Here is a 26861-nt window from a genome sequence, read left to right as displayed (position 1 = left end):
TTACTTCTCGATCAGCATAAATGATAACTTTCCTGTATAAAATACCTTTCCTAACAATTTAATTTGCTATAGTCTCTGTATAGTGGTTTTACATCCTGTTTTTCTCCTTGGTATTCTATTTTGGTCTTTGTATGAAAACATCTGTTTGCTGGTGTTTGCAGAAAAATATGTTTTCATCCTGTAAGGAACCATCTTGTGCAAATGCTGACTTGATAAAAGCACCATTCAAACTTCCTTGCTTAACAGTGTCATACGATAGAAACGCACAGATTGTTTTCCTGTTGCCCATTCTTTAAGGAAGCAGGTTAGCTTTCTTACGAACAATATGAAATGCATACATCCTGTTTTTTTACATTTTTGCTAAGTCTGTAAGAGGTCAGCTTTCTTCCTGACAGTGTAAAATGCATACAGTCTTTGCTGATTTTGTCAGAAAACATGTCCATTAAGCAAATTCCTTATTTTCCAAGCCACAGTCATTTAGTATGGATGCTAATCACATATTGCTAAAGTCTATTTCTACATTTAAGCAAGCTTTATTTTATACCTTATTTATTTTGCATATTGTACTTTCAATCTTAATACCTTGTTGATCATGTATTTTTGATCAGATTATATAGAAAAACATTAGGAAACAAAACCTTTAATCTTACTTTGAAACAGCAAGTCAAAATGCAATTTTACGTAGTTAATACAATGATATCAAGTATTACTACAAAAACTGAATGTATTTAACAACTTTTTCTTTTGCAAACCATTCTGTGAAAATATTCCATCGGTTATGGGCTGTGTCTGCTATAGTTTTAAACTTGATTAATTTATTCTTTTATCAATCACAGAATTTCATTTATGACTTAGAACTGTTCCATTTGCAGCTGTTGAATTAACTGTTTACTTTTATTAATCATTTTATACCAAAAGATTAGAGGCAGACTAACATCTATAATAGACAAAAACTATGTGCTATTGCAAGCATTTATACACTGCTGAAAATATACAGTTTCAATGTCATTTAATCATAACATTGCGGTCATATTGCTGAACTACCCATTAACACCTTGGTTGACAGTGAAGTGAATATATTAAACACCTTAATAAAGTACTGAACTGGGCTTAGATAACAAATATATGAATGTAAATATTTCAGTATATTTAATACTTGAGGATTAAAAAAACATGATTTATACACTAAAGAATGTTATGTACATATTAGTCCATTAGCTGTACGAGTACAATATTTTAATATAATTTTCCTCTAACTGGGGTTACCAATATTGGTATGGATAAAATGGTGGTCCACAAACCAGTGATAAAATTACAACTAGTAATAAAATTACAACTTGACAAATTACTTTTCAACTTGTTACTTTACAATGTGTTCTATACCGTATATATCTACACAGACTGTCTGCTACTCATACATTTCAATCTAGTAGGTACCCTGGATCTATTTTTTCTAAACACGGTTTTCCACACATATTCATTGCTATACATTGATTTCATTTGTATTGAATTCTTCTGTGTTTGTACATACAAAGACTGTAAAACACATTTAGTCTAATCTTACAAATTTAGTAACATAAACATAAAGCAAAATCTTGGAAAATTTGTATCTCTCTTTAGAAGTATCTAGTGGAATTGCCACCAGAGGCAACTATATACCCAACAATTAGAAACATTCATGCTTTTTGCATGCCAACATTGTCTTGCCAAAAACATATTAAAATACAATATTAATTAGCATAATAGCTATTAGCAACTTGTAAAATATCTAATCCTGTCAGGTTTAATCTGTTTACCAGTATTTCTAATGCACTAATACCTGTTTTCTCCTCCCCCCCTAAAAGAGCATTTTCAAGAAGGAATGAGATATTATTTATTCCTGTAGCTTTATTTTAGACCCTTTTGCAATACTGCTCACACAGTGTACAACTGAGAAAGTATCCCTCCCCCTCTAATACTGCAGTATTGTTTATTTGCTTTATGCTGTGAGAATATAATGTATGCTAGCCCAACACTTTGGTTATACATTTGCTTTATTATGTTACTAACAAATTATGGACCTTTGTCCGATTTGATCTTTTTTTTATAAAGTTTTTGCTGTTTAACCTCCTGCATAATTGATTTGAATTGTATGTATATTATGGCCCATCTGCTGGCTATACTTGATGTAACTGAGGTTTTTTACTTTTAACATTTACCTAAAAACAGATTATCAGTAACATATATGCACAATTGTGACATTTTATTACAATTACCAAATAGTGTTGCATATGAACATTTAACAATTATGTTTTAATAACAATAAGTTTTTAGAAAAACTCAAGCCACTCGTCTGGCAATCAGACTTGTTTTTTACCTTATCTGCTCAATATTTCCAATAACTAATCATTCAGTCTGGGAAGGTCTGAGCTCATATTTCAGACTCTGTAATCTATAGTTAATCCTTTTAGCATTTTTCCTTTAATCATCTGTTAATACACTTGCAACTTGATATTAGAATGCAGTTATAAAACACTTAGAAATATAATAAGTAGTTGTGATTTGCATAACTATGCATTTATACTACATAAACAGACATTTACAATTAGCTTACATATTTTTAACTTGGATTTCAATATTCTTTTATTTTATTTAACTGCTCCGCCATTCATTAAAGACTGCTTGACTAATACCATATGTGATTTTATTTCTTTTTAAAATTCAGAACTTTAACTGTTTGGTGTGGTGTTACTATACAATTATAACAAAATTGTAAAAAAAATAGATATTGGCTTAACTAACACATTTATATTTACATGATTTACATTTGCTGTTGTCTGCTTTTTCTCTTGTACATTTTAACAGATGTACTTTATATGAAAAGAAAATACATGCATGTCAATCTTGTGACTTCAGATTTTTACTGTTTTGCATTTTAACTGTTTTTGTTTACCTTTTGACTATGCTATGAGAATTGCGGTCATATGCTCTACTTTACTGTTCTACTAATAAATATCTTGCTTTAACTGAATGAAAGCAAAACATTTGCGAATGATTTGTCCATACATCAGATCCTGTGATGTATGCTTAGCCATTTTCAAACACAAACATATTATAAAATATATTTCTTTTGTACAGATCAGCTGTAGTTTCCTGCTCTTTTGCAATGTTTTATATCTCAGCTGTTGTATGCAGGAAGTCAGTCTCTGTCAGTTCAGCTAATTTATTTTCTTTATCCTGTAACTGCTGTTCAAGAGATTCCTGTAATGATGCATGGCCTTCTGCGGAATCTAAAACTCCTATGCAATTTTGAAAAAAATGTTTGTATAACCTGTTTAAACTTCCCAAACTCATTGTGTCTGTCTCTTAGAGGTTTACTACATTTTTTGTAACAAAATATACTGGAGGTTCTGTCAGTAACTGATTTGACTCCTGTTGTAACTCTGAAATTAACCTTTTACATGTGGTGACAGGACATAACTGTTCAACATCTGAATATAATGTAAGCATATTAACTTTTTATGTCTCTCTAGAAGTATCCAGTGGAATTGCCACCAGAGGCAACTATATGCCCAACAATTAGAAACATTCATGCTTTTTGCATACTAACATTGTCTTGCCAAAAAATATATTAAAAATACAATAATAATTAGCATAATAGCTATTAGCAACATGTAAAATATCTTATCCTGTCAGGTTTAATCTGTTTACCAGTATTTCTAATGCACTAATACCAGTTTCCCCTACCCCCTAAAAGATTATTGTCAAGAAGGAATGAGATATTTCTTCCTGCAGCTTTATTTTAGATAATTTTGCAATACTGCTCACACAGTCAGTGTAAAACTGAGAAAGTACCCCTCCTCCCCCTGCAGTACTGCAGTATTGTTTATTTGCTTTATGCTGTGAGAATAGAATGTATGCCAGCCCAACAATTTGGTTATACATTTGCTTTATTATGTTACTAACAAACTATGGATGTTTGTCTGATTTGATCATTTTTTCTTTTATAAAATTTTTGTTGTTTACCCTCCTGGCTGACTCACCATTGAAAAATTAATTATCAAGGTGCTGCTTACTGTGACGGATCTGAAGTCTTCTTAAGACACTAGGGTCTTGCTGGCTGGATTCTGCTGAAGTCAAGTCTAGTTATTATTGCATTCACAGTCTGTTGCTCACAGAAACGTGCAGAATATACACTGATGCAGCACCAAACTCTGTCACTTATACACTGATGCAGTAATTAAATAACTTTTTCTAACAAACCACATGTACTACTGTTGCAGCTTTAGTTGCACTGTAACACTATACTTCTCGATCAACATAAATGATAACTTTCCTGTACAAAATACCTCTCCTAACAATTTAATTTGCTATAGTCTCTTTATAGTGGTTTTACATCCTGTTTTTCTCCTTGGTATTCTATTTTGGTCTTTGTATGAAACATGTTTGCTGGCATTTGCAGAAAAATATGTTTTCATCCTGTAAGGAACCATCTTGTGCAAATGCTGACTTAATAAAAGCACCATTCAAACTTCCTTGTTTAACAGTGTCATATGATAGAAACACGTATAGATTGTTTTCCTGTTGTCCATTCTTTAAGGAAGCAGGTTAGCTTTCTTACGGACAATGTGAAATGCATACATCCTGCTTTTTACATTTTTGCTAAGTCTGTAAGAGGCCAGCTTTTTTTGCTGACAGTGTAACATGCATACATTCTTTGCTGATTTTGTAGGAAAACATGTCCATTAAGCAAATTCTTTATTTTCCAAGCCACAATCATTTAAGTATGGATGCTAATCACATATTGCTAAACTCTATTTCTACATTTAAGCAAGCTTTATTTTATACCTTATTTATTTTGCATATTTGTACTTTCAACCTTAATGCCTTGTTGAGCATACTCTTACACTGTCAGATGACAGTACTATTGTTAATACTGTACCAAAAAAGAGACTCCCTCGTAGGGTACTGCTATATTAGGGACTTCCATTTTAAAGTAGTTATTAGACATTAGACAGCTAAAGGGTAAAATAAATTGTGTATTATTTATGCATAAAAGACAGTTAAGCAGAAAGAAAAAAATAACTTTGCTGGTCAAGCATGAGACAGTTTATTTGAAAGGAAAGACAAACAAAGTGTATAAAAATACAGAATGTTCTTTTCTCAAGGGAAAGATACAATCTTGCCAGCTACAGAATGTTTCTTAATGGAGTGTTAAATAAAGCACATTCTACACAAAGCCTGAGACCAAGGTTAGAAAAAGTAAACAAGTAAAATTACTGGACTGAAGCAATATAATATGTTGTATTCAGGATAGCAGCTCAGTTAAGGTTAGTGATTTTGTTTGACCTGTTACTTCAGAGAAGATTACAGACACTGAAGCCTGAGTACAGAAGACAGGTCGAATAAAGATTATATTAGTTTACATTGTTCAGGACAATCAGAATATGATGGGCAGTAACTTTGAACACTAATTGTTTATCAGCACTGTTAATGAAGACAGTATTCGGACATTGTAAACATCTAATAAAGCCTCATTAAATGAACTACAGTGTTTGGAGAATTCATTCTGGAAAGTACACAAGACTTGGTCCATGAAGGAGAGACTGGCACCTGTTCAGCATGAGTATGGATAATTAACAGATAACGACTTTTCGTTCTCAGCCTCATTGCAGTGTTTCCAGGTAATTAAAGTATAGTACAGTATTATCAATTTCTGGAAGCTGGCTGAACCAATGGACTGATGACACACAGCAAGAAACATATCGGACATTGCAGAAAAACATATTTAAAATAGCATCAGCTAGCTAATACCCCTCTTATATCACTGACATCCTGGCACAAGAGTGGGAGGGAGTTAGCTGAGGCCACTGGGGAAGGTACAGCTTTGGAAGTCAAGTCAGCAGTCAGGCTACCTGACAGCAAGGTATCCCACAGATGAGGGCTGCATAATGAGCAGCTTCATTAATTAATGACTGTTGCCAAAAAATTAAAGCTAGACAATATAGAGAAAAGACATATATATGACCTGAAGCCAGAATACCATGTCTTTCTCTCACATATACCTGCACACAAAATCAAGGATACCAGTTGTCATGCACTAGATGGTAAATGGAAGGTGGGACAAAGACAAACTCTGCTACAGAATCTCTTTTAGAGGCTGATAGACAAATGTGTGGATATACCAAACAGCTAAACATTCTATTTCCAAGATGTGGAACACTATTAACAGCTTAATAATGATGTCAATTAGGAAGATCAAAGGATGCCTAAAATGTGTTACTTTACATTCATCAAAAGTTGTTTTCATGAATTAATGTGATTCAGTATTATTTACCATGGATACTACTTTAAAAAAATCCTTAAAGCTGAATGCATGGCAGACCCTTTCAATGTAGAACAATGAGGAACATAGACATTATAGGACTCGAATTGAGAATGTTCTTCATAATGAGGTACACTTGAGAGGTTTGGGATATAGAATAACCACAGCTCTATTCAGGTTATGTTCTTCAGTGTGGATGTGCATAGGGTGGAAGGCTGGTTAGAATTCTCCATTTCTGAACCTTCCATTTTACCTTGACAGAAAGTTTAGAAGTCAGCTCAAGTGGTATATTTTCCCTAATTCCTAATATCATTGCCTTATAATGAACCCATTCAGTCAGAGTACCCTTCTTTTTGGTTCTGGTAGTCACTACAGCTCCCTACTCTGTACTATTTTCAGACTACAATGACACTTCTGCATCCTGCTCTTCTAAACTTCCAAGATACAGTATTTACTGTGCAAGTCCCTCCCTTCTACAGGTCTATTCTTCCAGGCTGCTCTAAAAGAAGTATATTCTGACATACCTCTTTCACTGGTGTAGTCTTCCTCTCCTTATGACCTTAACTGCATCGCTACACATTTAGGGCTTTCTGAGACTATGTTTTAATCTATTTTGGATACATACACTAATAAATTCTGTCTGGTGTTGTCCTCTTCTTCTGAGACAGGCAGAGGCACATCTGTAGACCTATTCAGCTGTTAGTTTCCCCTCCCCTCAATGACAGGATTGTTTGTTAAAAGAATTACATTTTCCCTTGTTCCCATTCTTCTTTAAAGCAATGAAAATCTTTAACTCTTAGCATGTCATGTGCTACACTAAGAAAAGCAACAGAAAAGATTACCTTTCCAAATTTAATCTGTACTTCTGAGTAATTGGATATTTTATCCTGTCACCATGAATTAACACCACTACAAATGTCTTGTCAGTAACAATTTCTTCTAGCTTGCATATTGTCTTTTTGTACGTGTCACCATACTGCCAGAGTCTAACAGTTCTTGCAGTTCTCTATCAACAATTAAGACACTGCACACTACAAGAATGCAGTGTCAACCATTTTAGAAGATATCACACTCTAGAAGCATATCACTGGCAGGATATTCAGAAGTTATAGTTTATACAGGTCTAACAATGTTGCTATCAATAATCCAAAATCCAGCTACGTGACCTTTTCCCCCACCTTTAAAACACAGCATGAAGAAAAACCAACCGGCAGCTACCAATACACAAAAATTTATTAGAATCCCAGCGTCTCAGTAAAACCTTCAAAGAGTACAAAATCAACCCCCCTCACACCCAGGATAAATGCACACCGCAATAAAATAATCATTCAATTAAATAATTAATAATCAAACAATTAACATTTAAAAAACAAAACAAATAAAAAACATACATTTAAATTAACAACCTCCAACTGCATTCATGATTAAGTCCCTGAGCGTGTAAAGTGCCATATTTAAGTATAAAAATACTTTCCTTGTATAACAACTTCTTAACTAACATCCTGTCTGAACAAAAGTTAGTCTGGATTTTCTCAAAAATAGAAACCTTTATACCAGATGGATCCAAATTTTGAATTTCCATAAAATGTTTTACTACAGGACTGTCTTCCTTACAATTTCTGATGTTCCTGCACCATTAATTTAAATTTATATTTACTTTCACCAATATATACTAATTTGCAGGGGCACTGAAGAGCATAAATGATGCCTTCTGTATCACAATTAAATTTATCAGAAGGAGAATACAACTGGCCATTGATAGTTGAAAAATGTCTAAAAACATAGCTACAAATGTTACATTTCTGTCAAGAAAAAGTGCCCCTTTAATATAAAAAAATATCATTAGTAACACTAGAATTGGGCCATTAAAGGCGACTATGCACAAGCATGTCACCCACATTTCTTCCTCACCTACAAGAAATATTAACGTGATGGAATGATACCAATTAAATCTCTAAATTTAAGTATAAAATTCCAATAATATTTAATCAAATCAATCACTATAGCACTAAAAGCGCTATATGTAGTTACAAAATAAATACAATCAGAAACGCAGTTAAAAAAATGGTGAAAAACCTTTTCTTCTTTTTCATATATTATTTATTGGTTAGAGCCTGCTTTTTTGTGTGTTTTTAGTAATTTACTTGATTTTTCAAATTCAGCAGAACTTGACAGGTGCAATTTGCTACTATACCTCTCTCGTTATTGACTATTGCTTGATCCATGATGGTCTTCAGCAAGCCCATAAAAACTAGCCTGATATCATATCAGGTATGACTGAATTTACATAAAAGAATATTATACTCTTTACTGGGAGTTCAGGATGACCAAACAACAAGGCTACAGGTACAACATTATGATGCACTAAGATCTACAAAAACTATTTTCCTTGTTTGCTTTCACACAGTTTTGAGTACAGTGGATATAAAAAGTGTACACACCCCTGTTAAAATGCCAGGTTTTTGTGACATAAAAAAATGAGACCACATGAGGGGTGACCTGAAGAGGGCTGTGCACAAGAGATGCCCTCGCAATCTGACAGATTTGGAGCACTTTTACAAGGAAGAGTGGACAAACATTGCCAAGTCAAGATGTGCCATGCAGATAGACTATTACCCAAGAAAACTGAATACTGTAATTAAATTAAAAGGTCCTTCAACAAAGTATTAGTTTAAGGGTGTGCACACCTATGCAACCAGCTTATTGCACATTTTTTTATTTTTTTATATTTTTTCCCCCAACAGATTTGTTTGTTTTTCAATTGAATTTTACAGGTTATAGGTCACATTAAAGGTGGGAAAAGTTTTGAAATGATTTATTGCGGTCTCATTTTTTTATATCACAAAAAATGGCATATTAACAGGGGTGTGTACACTTTTTATAGCCACTGTAGATGCAAGAATATTCAAGTGCTGTGCTAGCTTCAGTGTTCCACACTTCCAGAAATAACCGTTCTCAGTTAATGTGTTAGCTTCCCTTGCAGTGCCGTCTTTTATCAGGTGACTGTACAAAAACATGTCAATTACCACTCCAAGTGAACTACACCCAATGTCATACATACGGCAAAAAAAAAAGTTTAACGTAGAAACAAACAATATGAAAGCAAAATGATAAAAATTATAACATTCCCTGCAACAAGTACTGTAAGTATGAAAAACAGCAATAAACATCAATGCATTACAGACTTGTACTTGTATAAACCAGACAAATTACATCACTTTGAGCAGCCCCTGACTGACAAGTCTGCTGAGTGAAGCAATCACTATCAGATATGCCATTTTAGACAGCATTTCTCTTTGGGAGGGTCTATGTGGAATTTTCCAAGGTTATACTAGACTGACAGATTAAAAAAATGCCATAAGCAATAATAAGATGGGCATAGGTAAAACAGTAAATATGGTTATATAGTCCAATTAAAGCCTAATACAGTTTGTATGTGACAGGGATGTCAACTAAGAGACCTAGAGAAGGCTTAAGTGCTGAAAAATACATAAACAAAAATTATCCTTCTAATAAATAGCATTGTCATTTACTTCAGGTTACTAAACTGGAGACAGCCAGAAAGATTCAACATTTCTTCCAGTTTCATGCTAGAATGACTCAATGCTCTGTACTGTAAAAGTTAAAGCATTGGGAACTGAAAACACGCACATTAGTATAATCTGTGACATAGACAAAATACTAAAATAATAAACTTCTATCAACTGATGGTTCTATCACAGAGTCACCAACAGCCACTCATCTGAAACACCCCAATTCTGGTGCCTTCATGATGCACAGAAATGAACTCATTAGGAACAATTCCTTTCTGAGCTATTAAGTAAACAGCTGCTGTGCCTGCAATGTTTTAATTGCTCCTGAAAGCTAAAGAACCCACAGGAGTTCTGCACATCACTACCCCCTGGTGCATTTACTGCAATGGCATACATACAATTTATTCTTAGCTGGCTCACTGATGCAGACAGCTGCATTTCTGTCCACAATTCCTATGAAAAGGCTTTGGAATGGACTGAAATCATTTAAACAGCAGTCACAGGAAAATACATTACGGATGAAAAGGACTACCTTTGTGTTTTGCTTTGCAAATGCTTCGGAGCCTTTGTCCAACATATTTGACTCTGGCTATAGTTAGGCATACAGTAGTATCCACTACAAGCACATAAGTTGACAAAGGATGTAATTTTTTTTTTAAACTTCAAATATTGTCTTAATTTCAAAAGGAACAACTCATGCTATGCATAAGAAATCCAACATATCTAGGAGTATTGACGCTATGTATAATGTACTGTTACAATAAACACACCATGAAGAGCATGCAACAATTATACCCTTAAATTAATTTATGAAAACCCCAATTATGCATTTGAGCTGCAAGGTACAGAAAATATGTGTCTTCCTACATTCGGTAAGAATACTATCAATTTACAACCACCGTGTATTAGGGTCTCCTACATGTGGAGGTCAGGAATACCTTGAAACGACTGAACTGTAGCAGCCCTTCCTCCACAAAAGCTACATGAGACCTGGTACTAGAGCAAAGGTGGTTCTGGACAATGATATGGCTATGTTTAACAATCCTGCAGCCTATATAATGGGCAATTATACCATGGGGTATATAGGACCACCCTAATAAAGTGAAGAGTCCAAACTGGCCAAAGTGTAGACACCAGCTATTAATGAAGACCCTTAAGGCAATCTTTGAATAAAAAATCTAAGGAAGTGTTCAAGTCTTACAATGAGGAGCCAGCACCGACCAGATAAGCTGACAACACTGTCAAATCACCAGAATCATTACTTTACACACACCACCGAGAAACAAAAAATGTTGAAATGCAACCGGTCCTCCGCTACTCTGAAATGCAGACACCTGCAGAGACACAAGAATACTAAATGCACTAATATGGATTCTGCAGACAAGTAACCTTGGGGACAAGTTGTAGGAAAAACTTGAAAGCATAACAAGCAATCCAAAAATGTGCAGTCCTTGCATCAAAAATAATGTGGTAAACACTTGCGTTCCTGGAGGTGAAGAAAAAACTTAAGCAAACTTTATTTACTCCAAAGGACATTTTTAAAAAGCATACAACACCTTAGTGGGTATATCAAGATTTGCCAAGAAAGGGCTACAAAAGGCCTAGCCTGTCCCTTTAACAGCAGCTATGACATTAACTACTCAAATGTAACAAGATACTATGTGCCAAAGAAAACAGTACTAAATTCCCTGCTGGTCTTTGCTGATGTCTTGAAGACAAATATGCTAGAAGGGGTCAAGATTACTGAAGCAACCTGGCCCAAATTGTATGAAATCTCAGTGAACTCTCACCTGACATGGTAAGTATTCTCACATTGCTTGACACTTGTTACCAAATCTAATAACCGTTTAGGAAACTCCATCGACTTGTCTTACACATTCAAACTACAGAGTATAATTCACCCATGAGCAAAGAGAAAAATGTAATACAAAATATCTTCTGCACAAACTAAAAGCGTACTTAGGCTCCTTATGGTCAATGCCCCTGTCACACCAGGCAGCACAACTTACCCTCTCTCACCTGTACTCATTTCTATATAGCCCTAACTACTCTATTCTCTGTTTTGACATGATCTATATCCTTTGTCTTTCTTCCCAATTCCTTACCCCTCCTCTACTGAAATAACATGTTAAATCAGCCACATTTTGCAACTATTTTTTTACATTTTACTACTTCTCTGTCTTCATCCTATTACTTCCTATGTGCTAACTTTGGCTGGGATAAATGTGATGTTTTCTAGATTACTGACGTTCAGCAAGACATTTTTCTATACAACAGAGCTTTTCTTCCAGGGACTCCACTGAAAATGGGCTTTTAGCACAGTCAGGCTATCACAGTTAAATATAAATAAGTAAATAAAAATACAAATATCTTACGTTAAGAGGTACTCTGCAGTGGGTAGAAGGCAGAAACTAGACAGGCAAGAAGCAAAAGAATGAATCCTGTAGCCTACAGAAACAGGATTCAGGTAATGAAGACCTAGGATACAGATCTTAGTAAAGGAACGTAGTGAAGACAAAGTGGTCAAAATACACAGGAAACAAGTGATGGAAGCAGAGTGATCTCTGCCAGCAGAATGACCTTTGAATACACAGGTAAAAGGATGCTTTGCCATGTGATGGCAAAAGAAACTCCCTCTCACAGTTCTGTGACACAATATCGTAAGTTCTTGAACTGAAATATATTCACAGCTACAGTCTCATAATCTTACAGTCATCCATTATAGTCCTCAGAATTCAATAGATCTCAACAGAAAACAATTCATCCTGAAAGGCATTCCTTTGCAACTGCAAAGACGAAAAAAATATTGACAGTCATCTTCAGCTCATACGGTCTATATAGTGAAAAATCTAAGCAGACGGGGTATATCCAAAACACACTCTCCCTTGGACTTTCCCTTCATTAAAAAAAAAAAGATATCCATCTATCTATATGAACTGCTGAGAGACAATTAAGCAGCCACTGTAAGGACAAAATGTAGGTGTGGCTTAAGAAAACTCATATCTTGGGAAAGACCAAGAGCAGTTCTCTTCAGTTAAATGCCTGAAACAACTAGTGCAAAGAATAAAATCCTTCAAAAAACAAACATCAGACCCACTTAGCCAGCTAGCTCAAGGGCGAACAGACAAAGCACAAGTTTCAAATTTCAATATGTTTTCTCAAGAGGCCAAGATGGAGCACTTCCCTGCAGGAACTGATCAAAAAGCCTATGCTCAGTAGGAGCCATTTTGTCCACAACATGATGAGGTGGCAGACACAGACACCCTGCCCATGAAAAAAAAAACAACAATAGGCCCAGAATGAACAAGTGTCTAAGAAATATAAAACAGAGAACTTCTTCTCTTTGGCAGATTACCTCTCTTGAATGGACGGCTTCCTGATAGCCTTGATAACAGGACAGCTCACTTGCAATATGTGAAGGGATCAGTGAGTCCATACTGGGGAAATGAGATGCAGATAGTGTTCTCTCAGTCTTCTGTAACATCCCTTGCATGAGCAGGGAGAGCTAAGGGGATCTGAATGCCTGAAGCTACTCTCAGTTTCAACCTTCAAGTAGTAAAAGGAATGGGCTTTTCTTCTCTGAACTTAGTTAAAAGATGTAAAGTCAAAGGGAATACAGGAAAGGTGTAGAGGAACCGTCCCCCTCCACAGCAGAGAGAGAACGTATTCACGACCAACTCTGTCTTGATGCTGGCAGCAGAATCAGGGGCAGGGGGGGTTACATTATATCAAGTGAGAAACAACTTGATATAGACAGTCCCCATTCCAAGAAGACTCTTAGCTGTACATGGCTTAAGAAGTCCACAATAAGGCTCATCTCCCCTGGGATGTGAACCACCACATGGAAAATATATTAATTTACGGTCTACTTCCAGATGCACATCACTTCCTACAGGGGGAAGCAGCAGTGCTTCTATAGGTATCACACAATTGTCTTGTGGGCTAAACTTATAAGTACAGGTTCTGGTTTCAACTCCTTTTCCAGAGCCTGAAAAGCAAAGAGAGCTGCTGTCAACCTGCACTGGTTTCTGTGAGATACCTGCTTGGGTGCACTCCACTTTTCATGTAACAGCAAGAACCTCATATATGTCAAGACAACCGGCCAGCATAGTGTTTGTGAAAATTCCAGAAAGGGAAATATCATATTCAGAGTGGGATCCACCTATCACTCTTGGGACCTGCAGTAAGGGGATGGCACCATCAGATTTGTAATGCATGGTGGCACTGAAACCAACACGCATCATTAATTACCAGAGTAACTGGATGTGGAGGTAAAGAAAACTAGGAAGTTCATAAAGCTTGTAACTATCATCAGCCCCAGAAGTGTGCAAGACTCTACCCAACCCTACATCTTCACCCATTATAACAAAAGAAAGACTTCCTGGGCCCAAATTCTTGGTTAGAAAAAAATGGTAAAGATCTTTGTCAAGCTATACCAAAACAAATGCAACTGTTTGCCCTGACAGTAATGTACACTTCCTGAAATTTATGGTTAACAATCCAAAGACTGTACCATAGAGCCTAACACATGGCCTCTGTCAGGATCTGTAAAAAAGGGGAAACCAATGGCCAGTCATCCAAATGAGGAACATGAAAATATACTTCACCTGCAAGGCCTATGTCACCAAAGTGGGCACCTCACACTGGAAATGATGCTGCCCCAAGATGAAGTGCATTAAGTCTCTTGTGAGATTCCCAACCAGTAATGTGGCAACTGGTAATTGTTATTTCCAGTGAAACTATCTACAAATCCAGTCAGCGCATGGGGTGCTGTTGACTGCAGTGTCACCATTTGAATCTTGCAGAGATTTCTCAGTGACATTCAGAATAGGACAGTAATGCAATAGGCTCATAAGTAAATACTAGGTTAACTGCCCTTGCGGGCCATTTTAAATCTAGCCAATTTCCCTCAAAGGTGAGACTCAAACCCTGGCCTATACCTTGTGTTTGTGAAGTAAACACCCTAACCATTATGCCAATCTCCCAACCCTATTTTGTTTCAGAAAGAGTAAGAAGTAGACAAACTGCTTACCCTTGTCAGAACTAGAACAAGCTTTATCAAGTCATTGCAAAGTAGAGATATGGACTATGCCAGCAGCTCATCTAAGGCACATCGGAGACACTCTTGATGTAGGGTTCAGCAGTTGAGGACATGGCCTCATGACCTTCTAAAACCACATCCAAACCTACTTGCCTATGGTTAAGATACTGCAATCAACCTTGGAAAATTAACCTCACATGGACGATTTCAAATCAGTAACCAAGACTGTTATTCTGTCCCCTGTGATATCTACTTTTTTGGGAAGCTTAGTACATAGCCTCACATGAAGCAAGACTGCATAGTAGTTAAGCTGTATCCTCTGCAATGAGTAGGCCTCTTTCTGAAGGGAATCTGACATGGCCTGGCTGATCAAGAATAAGCTGGGTAATGAGTAGAGTATATATCATTTGTGACAGTGAAAGCCTTTCCCTCTCTTCTGAGGTGCCTCTACTTTACAAAGACTCCCCAAAAAGAGATCCTCAAGAAATGTTTCACCCAGAATTGCTTAACAGAGCTCATCCTGAAAGAAGAAAAGTTCAGGTACACCATCTCTGCAGACAAACATCAGTAGTTGATGCTCTAGCTATTGCTTTTGGCATTGACAAAAGTGCAGATGGCGATATAAATGGGTCTATATCATGTTGCCAAAACAGCGAATGCAGTTTCAGTGACACACACAGCGAAATACCACTAAAGCAAATGGCCAGGTCACCAATTTTTTTCCTAGGGAAAAAACTGCTTGACCTGGCCGTTCGCATTAGTGGTATTTTGCTGTTTTATGTGTCGCTGAAACAGCATTCGCTGTTTTGCCATTTCAGCAACATAATATAGACTCGCTATAAACACCTACCAAGGAAGGAATCTTTCCAGAGACTCTTTGATCTCACAATTAGGGAGATACAGCAGCTTTGCTGAGCCTGATTCAGCAAGAAGAACTAGATTTAGGATCAAGAAGAACTGGGTTTGGGATCTAGGAGACATACCTTAGTACCTTTATGCCAAAACATTCTGTTGTCAAACCTGTCCAAAGCTTCTGATTCTGCATCTGGCCAGAATGTGGCAAGCTGCTGAGATTTGCTATGCCTTATGCTGGGCTGAAGAGATTATGTAAAAATCTGCCTATGAATACCAGCACACCATGGTATGCTGCTCAACTGACAGTCTACGCAGGATATCTGAATTTATGGCAGACAAAAGGACACTCTCTAATGCTTCAGAATGCAAAAATGGCACTGGTTAAGACAGAATGTAGGAGTGGGATGACCCAAATCTATTCATTTTTCTTCCCCAGTTTGTGGGTCTATGGTGAACATCTGAATTCCAAAATGCCACACAGCAGGCCACTTAAGCAAACTGGAGAAACAAGGACCTCATTTAACACAGCAAAGTAAATTTACAACTTTTTGTGAAGGGGTATGTTAACCACACCCATTCCATACGGAGAACTGTTCCCTTCGTTTAATTATTCCAGCTGTTGGGTTGCAGAGCCCCAAGGAAGGGCATGCCCTTGCTCCAAAAAAAAAAAAAAAAAGCTTGTAGAAGTTTTATAATGTCAAAACTGATCAAGTGCTACTCACCTAGTCTGTACTGGTAAACTGTGATTCTGCACTTGGTAGACCACAGCTCCATCACAGGCGTTCATTCATTACTTCAGAGAGGATCTCATTACCTGATAGATATCCCTAAAGAGGATCATTGTGAGGGGTACTAATAAAGAATCATTAATCTGCCTCTTAACCCAGGACCTCAACTCTCTCTGATTCTTCTGCCCAGAAGGATTTAGAGACTGATGCAGAGAATCTCATGGCCTTAGCACCCTGAGACAGAGAGAGACTTTTAAATGTCTTGTATAGCAGACATGAGATAAGTAGCTGTAATGAGCTCGGAGGGGGGGGGGGGTTAGCAACCCTCAAATTCAAAGGAATGTAGAAGCCAGATGTGACACTAGCCCTAAGCAAGCACTATCTGAGTTGCTGCACTTCCTCACCTGGTTTGCAATGATAAACCATGATGTGAACAAAATCAGATATGAAGTGGTAGGAATGACCAATGATCTATAGGCAATGGAACACCAGCTTTACCCTCATCACCAATTCATTCATGCCTACAGAGCCAACTCTGCCCTGTTCCACTTCATACCAGAAGCTCTAGCATGTGTTGGCTGCCCCACCTCATTCAAGCCTACAGCAGTTGAAAGGAAGACCATATACAGGGCTACTATTAATAATAATACTCATAGTTCTGAATTTGCGGTATTCAATGCTGAAATTAAACACATTAAGTGTGAGACAATTATTTAAATCAAACAAGTAAGGCAAAAAGCTGCTGCTCGTTTTATTTAAAAGATCTGCTTCAGGTTTAACTGTGACTGTCCGCTCTACGCAATTGCTGTCCATCCTGTCAGCAGTCAGGAATCTGACTCTTCAGTGACTGACTACTGGCAGCTGTGATGGATGTAATGGTTTGACCATAGGGGAGGAGAATGGCTCTGGTTTCCTGGCTAAAGTTTCAATTTGTTTAAGGCCCATGTTAAAGATAGCTGGTTGTGCAGAATAGTTGGGGGGGGGGGGGCTTTACAAATGGTTTTGTGGTCATCAGTCACTGAGGAGTGTAAGCATGATCCTCCAATAACCAAAGGAGCGCTTGCCACCTGCAAATGAGTGCAGGTCACTAAAAAAGTGACATTAGATACAGACTCTCCAAACTGGAATCACTTGTTGAGCTGTTATGCTTCTTCCCTCACTGGGTACTTTACACAATTATACTCTTTAGAGTTATCACTAACAGAAGCTAAAAGAGAAATGAATGCTAAAGGAAAGAAGTTTTACAAGTGCTGAAGGGAAGGATGGTGAGAAGTGGTGTAGCGAAATATAAAACACACTGCCCTGCAACAGCAGAGTTCATTTGCTACACATTTTCCTTTTTGCCTTTCTTTTATCCCCTCCTCCCCTAACAGCTGACCATCAGCTGCCACAAGCTCCTCTCCTCATTCACTGGGTCTACTGGATTTGCCTTAACCTCCCCTGGACTCAACTCAATCTATGTCCAGGGCCAATGAAGAAATCAAGGATATTGGTGCAGTGTTGTACTGCTGCTAGAGAGTGTGCACTAATTCCCACCTTCTCATGGCAACCTTGCTGGCTCTGTGATCACTGCTCTCGGGAGATGCATATGAGCTTCTGGGAATGTATGACCTCCCAAATAAGTATCTCACAGCTTATGCAACACAGAGACAGCTAGGTCTGTACTCTGCATACTGCAGGGCACCTAAGCAGTCTTTTCCCCAACCTTAGGGACGCTGATATCAGTCGCTCATTCCCATCCTCCTTCTGTGGCCACTACAGCACCCTTGCTGCTAATTGAACTTTGGTCACCTGTGGCACAATAAGAGCTTTAGTCCTCTGTGCCACAGGACCATTCATCTTTCATCTTTTCTTGTTAATATCCAAGAGAAAGTCTGAAAATGTTGGAAATATGGGCAAGAAAGCAGAAAAGAAAAATTAAGCTGAGCTACAAATTTAAAAGAAATTCTGAGGAATGTATAACACAAGCAGTGTAGCTGGAACAGGTTGAAGGGGCAACTGCTCTGGACTCAGTGTGTCAGGGGACGCAATTCAATCCTGATCTCTCTTTATTACATGCAATCTATGGTACTCTGAAAAATCTGTCTACAGTCTCGAAATACGGTAAAGTGTTAAACACCACAGAGATGTACTGGGATTTAAAAATGAACCAAAAGTAAAAAGCTTTGAACAATAAGAAGCTGTGAATATTATGCTCTCTGCTATTACTTCAGAACCACCATATGGACACTGAGGAATTGTTTTCCTGCAGACTCGCATGGAAATTGGTGGAAATTAGCTTCTTTGAGTAACAAACAATATACAGGGAGTAAGCAAATGAGGAATAACAAAAAAGTAAAGTTGTGTACACTTACCATAAATGTAGATGTTCGAGTGTATTCACTGCTGCAGTCATCACATTTGGGTTATCCCTGCCAGGGTAGCCCTCGGCCTGCTAAAATACCAGAGGCTTAATATTTCTGCGTCGGTTGTTGTCGCTTCAGGACTGATGTCAGGTCGTCAGTAGCATAAAATAAGGCAGCCATTACATCAGTTTTTCTTGCCCTGTCAGGAGCCCCCAAGTGGGAGCCAGGTTATGGTGGAAGAACCTCACCAGTAGAAAGTAAATACCAAAATGTCCCTTGTAAGGAGAGAGAGAGAGAAGAGGGAGGGAAACCAGGACTGCAACAGTGAATAAACTTGAACATCTACATTTATGGTAAGTGTGCAAAACTGTACTATGTTCTTCATGTTTCACTGTTGCAGTCACCACATTTGGGTTGAATCCCAAAGCTGAGGAAAATGGTGGAGGCAGTCCAGGAGACTAGGGGATGGCTAGGATGCCCTGCAAGACTGCGGTGGCAAAGCCTGCCCTGGATTTGGAGAATATAGGCAGATGATAATGTTTGGTGAAAGTGCGAACAGATGTCGAGGTGGCAGCCTCCAGGATGTTCCTGGTGGGGACTCCTCTGAGGAAAGCTGCAGAGGTGGAGGCTGCTCTGGCGGAGTGAGTCCTGACCCCCTTAGTGGGAGGCTTTCCATGTTGCTTGTAACAGAAATGGATGCAGTGTGCTATCCATTTAGAAATTGTTTGTTTGGAGATGGCTTTGCCCTCTGCCCCTGCAGCAAAGCTAACCAGCAATTGATCATACATTCTGAATGATTTAGTCATGTCTAGATAGAATCTGAGCTGTCTGTGCACATCTAGAGAGTGTAGGATCCTTCCCCCCTTTTTCTGTGGGTTAGGGAAAAAAGGTGGGCAAATGAATGGATTGGTTAAGAGCCACACTGGACACCACTTTGGGCATGATGGATGGGTTAGCCCTGAGGGAAACCCTGTCAGCATGGAAGATGATGAAGGGCTCCACAGCCATGATTGCTTGTAGCTCGGAGACCCTTCTGGCTGAAGTGATGGCCAGAAGAAAAGCTGTCTTCCAGGAGAGAAATTTTAACTCTGCTGAAGATGCTGGTTTGAAGGGGGGGGCAGGGTGAGCTTCTCCAACACAAAGTTAAGGTCCCAAGCTGGGGTGGGTGCTCTTCTGGGTGGCCTCATGTTGCTAGCCCCTCTTAGGAATTTTTCGATCAGAGGCTGTAAGAAAAGGGTCTGCTTAGTGGGGAAATGAGCAGAGATAGCAGAGGCATGAATTTTAATAGCGGAAAAAGAGAGACCACTGTGTAGCAGGTCAACTAGGTAATCCAAGATGAGAGGGAGGGAGGGAGGGCTGTGCCATATCAGCTCCCTTAACCTGAATCCAGGTGCAGAACCTTTTCCATTTGTCAACATAAGACTTTCTAGTGCTAGGGCGTCTGGCCTCACATATAACATCTAGTGCCTGTTTACTGAGGTTGGCAGATTTATCGGTTGTTAGGGAATAAGCCAAGCTGCCAATCTGAGTGTCTGTAATTGGGGATGCATGAATTCTCCTTCCTTCTGGGTCAGGAGGGTTGGGGTCTGAGTGAGATGCCATGAAGGCAGTGGGGACAGGCTGCGCAGCAGTGGGTACCAGTGCTGGTGAGGCCAATATGGAGCAATAAGAACTGTCCTTGCTCTTTCCTCCCTTATTTTGAGCAGTACCCCTGGCTATAAGAGGTAGTGGTGGAAAGGTATAGATTGATAGAGTGACCAAGGGAAAGGACAGGGCATTCACTTTCCAAGCCATGTTCTGATGTTCCCTGGTACAGGACATGCTGAGCTGATGGGTGGTGTGGGAGGAAAAGAGGTTGACCTTTAGGGTGCCCCATTTCTGAGTTATTAGGGTGAAGGTTCTTTTGTCTAGCTGACACTCGTGTGGGTCCAGAAGATTTCTGCATAAGTGATCTGCCATAGAGTTTAGAGAACCTGGCAGGAATTGTGCTAAAACTTGTAGTTTCATGGCAGAGGCTGTGTGCCAAAGGGTCATGGCCAGCCTGCATAGAGAGTGGGAGTGAGTCCCTCCCTGCTTGTTGATATACCACATCACAGTGGTGTTGTCTGTTTTGAGCAGGAGAGCCCCTGGGGAGAGAAGGGGCCTGAAAGATGTCAAAGCGTGCTGGACAGCGAACATCTCTTTTTGGTTGATGTGTAGATGGATTTGTTGTAGGCTCCACTGGCCCTGTATGCACCTGCTGTCCAGGTGTGCACCCCAGGCATAGTCTGATGTGTCTGTGGTGAGGGTCTGGATGGCAGGGAGGTGAGAAAGGTAGTCCCTTGTTGTGGGAGCATGCTGCTGCTGCTGTCCACCAAAGAAAATCTTTCCTGAGGCAAGGTATCATGGGTATAAGAGTTTCCAGGTCTTGAAAGTCTTAACACCAAAGGCTTTTTAGGCACCATTGAAGTTTCCTCATATGCAGTCTGGCATATTGAATGAGTACAACGCAAGATGCCATGAACCCCAGAGCTTGCAGGATTTTCCTTGCAGACAACTGGGGTCTGGTGGCTAGTTGTGAGAAGTAGGCGGTTAGGTAAGTTTGCTTTTCTGGTGTAAGGAATGCCATCAGGTATGCTGTGTCCAGGCTTGCTCCCAGGAATATAATCAGTTGGCTGGGTACTAGTTTGGATTTCTTTTCATTGACAGTAAACCCTAGGGAGTTCAGTAGGGACTTTGCCAAGGCCAGCTGGTTGAGCAGCTTTTCCTGTCTGTCTGAATTAGGCAGTCGTCTAAATATGGGTAAATTTGGATATTCTTTTGTCTGCAAAAAGCAATGGCTGGAGCCATACATTTTGTGAAAATTCTGGAAGCAGTAGATAAGCCAAAGGGAAGTGCAGAGAACTGAAAGTGCAGAGATCCTGCCCTGAAACATATGTATTTCCTGCATGATTCCCTGACAGGAATGTGGAGGTAGGCCTCTTTTAGGTCTAGGGTGGCTAGCCAAACATCCTTGGAAAGCATGGGTAGCAGTTGCTGGAGGGTGAGCATTTTGAATTTTAGTATCACCAGGAAGGTGCTTAGAATGGATAGATCAAGGATGGGGCACCAGGTGCCCTCTTTTCTGGGTACCAGGAAAAAGTCTGGAGTAGAAACCTTGGCCTTTCTGTTTTGGAGGAACGTGCTCTATTGCCCTCACAGAAAGCAGGGAAAGGACTTGATTTTACTCCTCTGTCTACTGGTTTGGAGGTAGATCTGGGAAACCTTTTGGGGTTTGAAGTGTGGAAAGAAAATTGGTATCCCTGGCATACTATGTTGAGGACCCAGCAGTTGCTGGTAATGGTGGGCCCAAGTGCTTGCATGAAAGGACAGTTTTCCTCCTAGGGGGTAAGTGAAGGTGGGCAGAGGGAGGGGGTGGTGGAGAAGAGTCATTGTGAGTTCTTATCATGAGAGGGTGGCTTAGAACTCCCTATTTTTAAAGTGGAGGAATTCCGCTGTTTTGATCTCTGCATTCCCTGTGGCTGCTGTCTGGGGGGGTCTGCTTGCATGGGGTCTAGGCTGAACTGACCTGGTGGGAGCAGGAAAGGACCAATGCTTGGAGGGGCAGTGCTTACTGAACCTTAACTGTCTGCATAGATTTAGCCTTTTCTTCCATCTTTTTAAGACTTCCTCTGCCTTAGTACCAAATAAGTTGTCTTTGTGCAAAGGTGCATCCAACAATTTAGATTTAACATGGTCTGGCAAGGGCTGTTCCTTAAGCCGTGCATGCCTTCTAAGGACATAACCGGTGACTGCTGCCCTGCAAGAAGCTTCTAGGGTGTCAAAACCACGGTGTAAGGTGTGCTTAGTTACTTGACTTGCAGAATGCATTCACTCTTGTAACTCTGTAGACTCTGCACATGCAGAAAAGGAAGAGACTTTTTGTTTGAGGAGTTCTATGGTATGTTGCTGAAATTTTAGCATCTGGAACTGACAATTTAGTGTTCTGATAGCAAGAGTACCAGAGGTGTATACTTCTTTAGCCCATCTGTCTAGTGATCGGGAATCCCTATCTGAGGGAGTGGGATTCATAGCAGAGGTTGCTTTAATTCCTTTAGGCCCTTGAGAAATAACCTCAGGGTCAGCAGTAAGAGTTTTGAAAAGAAATTTGTGTGAGTCAGGGACTCTAATACCTGTCAGGTTTTCTGGGTGCAGGAGGTAGGGTGTCAGGAGTCAAACTGGATTCCAAGAAAACATTGTCCACGACATTCAGGACTGGGGGAATGGCCAGGGGTCTGTGCTGTGGAAGATCTAAGAATTCCCTGAGTCTCTTTTTAGACTGAGGGCAGTACTGACATTCCCACTGGAAATGCTCCCTTAAGGTATGAAGGGTTTCCCCAAAGGAAAAGTCCTCAGGCAGAGAGGCTGAGGGAATGGAATCCTCTGCATCAGAATCCTCATAAGCAGAAAGGGGTTGCATTTCTTCATATTCAGATGCATCAGAGTCATCCGACTCCTGTTCAGATAAAAGTACTGGGGACAGATCTCTTTTTCTTTTGGAAGGGATAGCTTGGCTTCCCCTGATAAGCATGATAAGGTCTTCCGCCAATTTAAGCATTTGAGACTGAGGCAAGGAAGCAGGTGCCTGAGAGTGGGTTGTCAGTTTCTTGGGTGTGGTTCGTACCCCGGGCCTTAGAAACTCGTTCGTTTTTGATAGAATGGTAGACGCGAAATAAGTCGTCGGTTTGTGTCGTGAATCGGTAGTGCGAGGTACTTCCTCGGAAGCCGGTGCCTGCTCAGTGGCTCCGGACCCATCCAAGGGAGAGACAACCACAGGGTCCTTAGTCGAATAAGAGTTTTGCAGCAAACCGGACTCTGAAAGGGTCTCGGTAGTGGCCTGCGAATCAACAGAAGTGGGTATCAGGGGCTGCAAAAGCACCTCACTGAGGACTGGAGAATTGATGACTAGCTTAGCGGAAGCATCGTCGATAGGTTTGGACTTGTGCGGTCTGTCGCTGTCTTTATCCTTACATTTTTTCAGAAGATCTGCTGTCGGATGTCTTACTGAAGCCATATCTGAATCCGAGGATGGAAAGCGAAAATATCTTGCTACAATAAGGGCCCGACGATGTATAGTTCTGGTGTTGAACAAAGCACAAAAGCGACAGTGGGGGACGTCGTGGTCTGGCCCTAAGCAAGTGATGCAGTAAGAATGAAAGTCTCGGTGTGGTATTTGCTTACAACAGGAGAGGCAATTGTTAACTTTTTCTGACATCGGTTAGTGCAAAAAAAAGGATCCCCAACAGGGTACTTAGATTTAGAAGACTTCAGCTTCAATTCGGAAGACGAAACTCAGGTAGCGGCCGACCGGCACTCATGCGAACTGCTTCTGCTTCGGGCTCCGTGGCAAGAAAGACTGATGTAATGGCATTGTGTGCCTTACTTTATACTACTGATGACGTGACGTCAGTCCTGAAGCGACAGCAACCGACGCAGAAATACTAAGCCTCTGGTATTCCGACCGGCTGAGGGCTACCCTGGCAGGGATAACCCAAATGTGATGACTGCAACAGTGAAACACGAAGAACATATATAATCACGTCAATACAGAGCTGAGTATAGCAACTACCTAGTTAAAAGATTAAAGAAAACACTTCATCCTTTGCTTTTTTGACATTTCTCCAGGCAGTACTTTCAGAAGCACAGCACTGGCCAAAAATTTACCAGGTAACACAAGTCACAAAGGCATCATCAAGAGAAAAGCATACTTAGACATGCTTTTTCTGCTAGGTTCCCTTAACTGGCTGTTTTTGGTAATCCTAGAGATACTGTTTTTGTGTCAGTCCTTGCAAGAAGAATAAATGTTAGCTTCCAATAAAAACATTGCTCAGTTACCTGTCTCATGTGATGACATGAAAGAAAATACCAGCACACAACATTATTTGAATATGTTGACTGCTTATTTTATGGGCTTTGTGGTCAGATACTTGCTGTTAAAAGCCGGCATTGCATTTGTGGTTAAACATGAGTGCTGTAGTGCAACGTGTGTGGTCTAAACTATGGGAACTGCTTGCTGCATTTGTAGCAAGTAGCTTGTTATAGTTCAAGTAAAACAAAGAGCAGTTTGTTTCTTTTTTTTTTTTTTTTTTTTTTTTTTTTTAACTAAAACTTGAGCCTGTAGCCCTACCTTGAGTGGTATAAACTGTAGCAACAGCTTGTGACATTGCAGTAAATTTGTTACAATTTAAAAGAAAAAAAAAAGATTTGTTTCTTCTCTTTTACTTATTTATTTTTTGTTAAGGTAAAATCTGAAGGGGTGTTAGAAACAGAGACTGGCTCCTGAATGTCAGCAGCCGCAGGTACCTGACCGTGGGCTTTTTTTTTTTTTTTTTTTTTTTTTTTAAATAGCCCCTCAGCTGAGGAGGGTCAGGGGGTAGGACTCAGAAACAAGACCTGGTTGGCTGGTTGAGGCACTGGTAAAGGGATTAGCCCCAGGCGCTACAGAAGCCAGCTAATACTCTGCATACCACTTCAAATTCAGGGGGATAGGGAAAAGCAAATGGCTGTTCTCAGAAACAAAGACACATGGGCTGAGGTAAATGCGAGAACCCCCCAATTAACACTTGACAAAAGTTACTATCGAAGAGCAAACTCTGATAACTGGACTGATATTTTTTTACATGACAATGTGTATGAGACATGCAGCATGACAGATTCATGTGTGGCCATGCCTCCATCCAATGAACTCAAAAGGCTGTAGTCTACAGCATCTGGCCTTCAGCCAGAAAAAGATATGTGAATGCTAGTGTAAAGAACTACACTGCAAACTACTGGCACTCATCAGTCCCCTTTTAAAGTCAACCAAACATGATGCTATCCAGACCACTCACCAGCTCATAAACAAAATACATTCTACTAAAAGTTGTAAAAGTGGAGAAATTATAGTACAAATTGCCATCACTCAAACAACTACTCTTTTTCATTAAGTTGATAATTCAGAACTGAGTCACTACCACTCAAGGAAAAATACAGCATGTATTCAGTTGCTCTTCAATTAATCCTCTTTAAGCAGACTAGATAAATGCAGTCGCTGAATTTCAACCATTGTACAAAACTCGGAAGAATTTATTTTTCTCTATATGTAAATTAACATAAAAACAAGTTCCACTTTTTTTATTTTACTTGTACATACACACTCACATAAAAAGTCCCATCAAAATGTATTTTGTTCTGCTTTTTGTTTTTTTTTTTGTTTTTTGAGGGGCACACAGCTTTTCTTTCTGTGGCAGAGGCCTTTCAGTTGTCTATCTTCTCCCTCACTTCAGGTGTAGTACACAAAACTACAGCAGTGGAACACAGTTACACTATGATTGCATGGTACAACTGTTTACTTTACTGATTTTTATTTTATTACACATCCCTATAAAATGAACAATCAGCTTCTGTTTGTCTTGTCTGATGGCCATGGTCCTTGCAATTTTATTTCAGCAGTCTAGTGCATGAGCGTCGGGCTAGCAACTCGGCACTGTAAAAATCCACTGCCAATCATTAGCGGAAAGGAGTTCCGTTGCGGCGACCCCTAACTGGGAAAAGCCAAAAGTCCAGAGAGAGAGTATGTAAAGCAGAAAATACTTTTGAAAAACAAATTCATCACAAAAAGCATATACTCATATATCTATGCATATGTGTGACTAAATGTTGATTCTTTTGATATTTATGCTGTTAGATCAGATTTTAAACATGCTTTTTAAAGACTTGTAGAATGCAGTCTTTCACTCTTCTGATCTGCAAGTTGAAAGTAGATACACAATTCACAGGTGAAGGAGCATTAAAATGAGACTATTAAATATTTCTGAAGCTAGGGAGCTAAGCATTAAAAGAATTCATGCTTTTCACGATGGAAGGGCAAAAGGTCAATTCTTATGATTCCAGAAAAGTATATATAAATTCATACTGTTCTACAAAATTATTAATGATAGCGCTGTAAAAATCTGGGTCCTCTAACCTTCCCTTACTGGAATACAGATAATTCATATTTTGATATTGCAAAGAAGTATGATCTTGTATATTTGCTTCTTCTCCAAAAGCAATAAGTAA

General features: G+C 39.3%; 1 protein-coding gene across 1 annotated transcript in view; it reads right to left on the bottom strand.

Moving 5' to 3' along the window:
* HS2ST1 (heparan sulfate 2-O-sulfotransferase 1) overlaps positions 1 to 26861 on the bottom strand; it is a 692935-nt gene that overhangs the window by 345822 nt on the left and 320252 nt on the right. The window lies entirely within an intron of this gene.

This window comes from Protopterus annectens, chromosome 10.part0 (genome assembly GCF_019279795.1).
Source record: "Protopterus annectens isolate FY-2018-M chromosome 10.part0, PAN1.0, whole genome shotgun sequence".
Classification (NCBI taxonomy): domain Eukaryota; kingdom Metazoa; phylum Chordata; order Ceratodontiformes; family Protopteridae; genus Protopterus; species Protopterus annectens.
Note: the sequence above shows the minus strand (reverse complement) of the source record. Positions and strands in the feature narration are given on the sequence as shown.